Consider the following 3,068-nt stretch of genomic DNA (forward strand, 5'->3'; position numbering starts at 1 on the left):
GGATAGCAAGCACTCATTGATCCTGAAGCATTACATAACATTGGTTAGCTTCTACCAAATGTATGACATGGCATATGTTTGTTGAATGTCTGGAGGACTGGGATGAGCATTGAATGCTCATGAAAGTTGAAGTTTGAAGCTAGAAACAAATGCATTGATATTATCTTGGCTGGTTACAAATAGGGAATGCATTCTATGAGATTGTCTATTGAAGACAAAGTGTCTATGGTTGTTTGAATGGTCATGTATTGACCCCTACACTTGATAGTACATGTATGAAGTAATTTGAGGACATTTTGGAGCTGGATAAACCTTGGTTGTTGGTTAATTGCAATTTGCAAGTAGGATATTTGATATGTGTACTTGCTATACATGAACTGAACTGTGCCTGTATGATTATGTATGGACTCCTGCATGAAATAGCAAATGTCTTGGATGTTTTAAAGCATGTATAACATGTATACATCTCAGTTTTAGCCTTGAAAGAGCTATTGGTCATTGACAATCTACACATTTTCGAGTGCATTTTTGGTTGACTACAGTAAGGTTGCATGATACAGAGTTTCAGCAACTACATGGTCTATGTGTTGACCGATGTATCTACAAGTTATGCCACATGTTTGTGGATGGTTTTGAGGTGTTGATGGGCTGAAATACCCTAATTATAGTAGATAGTTAATTGCAGAAAACTGTCATAAATAGTCAAAGACTCTAGTTGGTTAGTTAGACTTGTTGGCTTGCAGGAAGTCGGGCATTGACTAGCCATTGTTTCTTACAATAAACACCATATTGGGAAATATGGGAACTTCCCATAAGTTTGAGACAGGTGGTCAAATCTTTGCATTTTTCATAACTTGAACACTTTAACTCCAAATCGAGCACTCTATAGCTCAATAGATTCAATTTTTCAAGCGCTTTCCAATGATAGGTCACATCAAATGGTTTTGAGAAACTTATGGTCATGTTATTTGGGTGCCACCTTTTTAGTAATTAAAAAATGGGAATTGGGAGATTCCCAAACTCACTAATATTGTGTTAATATGGAAAATGCAGATAGGACCGACAACATAACCTTGATAGTGGGGGAAAGGCTTGACAACAATAATTATGCCATATGGAAGTTCAACATGGAGAACTTCTTGATAGGTAAAGGATATTGGGACTTGGTGACAGGTGTTAAAGTTGAACCTGAAATCCCAGAGAGGAATCGTATAGCTCATCAAAGGTGGGCGTACCCAGCTTGGTTGGAAAGAGCTTGTATAGGGTATTACATTGGCCATCTTTGTGTATCTCAAATGCTATGGTAATGCAAATCATGAACTATAAGTCACCAACAGATGCATGGAACATATTGATCAGGTATTATGGCACAACTACTAGTACGAGGAAGATACAGTTAAAGTAGAAATTCAACAACATGGAGAGAAAATGTAGATCTATACAGGATTATGTCATAGAGATTAAGACTATTGTAGATCAGCTGGCACACATGTTGAGGATGAAGACATGGTTGCAGTGACATTAAATGGTTTGGGATCTGAATATGAGTCATTTGATACTTCCATCTCTATGCGGGCTGAAATGCCAAATTTCAATGAGCTAGTTGCATTGCTTATTCATGAGGAAGTTAAACTTGGCTTGGCTACAGGCTCTAGCAACTCTAAGAGCAAGGATGTTGTATTTTATTCAAATCAACGCGGTTGTGGCAGCCGTGGTAGAGGTTATGGTTCTGATAGAGGAGGCCAACAAAATGTATCTTATGGAAATAATAACCAATAGGGTTCAAATTCAAGAGGAGGTGGAATTTTAGAGGCATGAGGAGATCTTACCCTAGAGACAGAGGCTCCCGGTAAGCAACACCGTCCATCCAAAAATACTCATTAAGGATAAGGATTGTCATTACTATGGAAATTCCGATCATATTGCCAATGACTACCGGAAGAAGGAGGGCAAGCAACGTGGACATTATGCATCATCTAGTTAGATAGATGATGTTTTTGGGGATAGACTGTTTGCTATGCCATATGTGAAAGAGAGGGATGCTAAGAAGTCTAATGAGGATGTTGTTTGGTATATTGATTCGGGGGCATCAAATCATATGATGCCTCATGGTGAATGGTTTATTGACATGGTGCTTGAGAGGAATGGCTATGTATGCACATGGGATGACATGCAACATAGCATTGAACATAAAGGCAAAGTGCTTTTGGTAATCCATGATGGCAAGAAAAAGAACTTACACGATGTATTGCATGTCCCATCAATTACTAACAATATATTGTTTGTGGGCTAGATGACTGAGCAAAATTTGCAGGTTAGGTTTAATAAGCATAGTTGCTTCATTGAGGAGTTTGGAAATGGCTGCAAATTGATTGCTCGTGGTCATAGGAATGGCAGTATGTTTACTCTTGATGCCAATTTGCCACATTTGAAATCAGCCATGTTTGCCCATGGCTCTAGTACAATTAGAGATTTAGAAATATGGTATAAAAGAGTGGGGCATTTTAATCTTCAACGGTTGCAAATGATGCACAAAAAGACTTCTTGTTTTATGTCTAGCACCCAAGTTTGCTTACATGGATATTGGTCATGTCTGTGATGCTTGTCAATTTGGTAAATAGTCAAGGTTGCCATTTGTCAAGCATGTAAGAAATAGTACGCAACCATTGTAGTTGGTTCACTTTGATGTGTGGGGGCCAACCCATAATGCCTCTATGGGAGGCTCTAGGTATTATGTGACATTTATTGATGACTTCAGTCACTATACTTGGGTTTATGTACTAAAAACAAAGGATGAGGTGTTTGCTATTTTTCAACAATTTAAGTAGTAGGTTGAAAAGGAAATTGATTGCTATATCCCTTGTTTTACATCTAATAGAGGTGGGGAGTATGTGTCAAATGAGTTTGACATTTTTTGGGCTAAAAATGGCATATGTAGGCAGCTTACATGTAGCTACACTCCACAGCATAATGGGGTAGCTGAACGGAAGAACAGGGTCTTAATGGAAGCTACACGTGCAATGATGAATGAGAAGACGATGCCACTCTATTATTGGGTTGAGGCTGTT

Source organism: Lygodium microphyllum, chromosome 6 (assembly GCF_053477565.2).
Source record: "Lygodium microphyllum isolate KBCC chromosome 6, Lygodium_microphyllum_v1.1.10, whole genome shotgun sequence".
Classification (NCBI taxonomy): domain Eukaryota; kingdom Viridiplantae; phylum Streptophyta; class Polypodiopsida; order Schizaeales; family Lygodiaceae; genus Lygodium; species Lygodium microphyllum.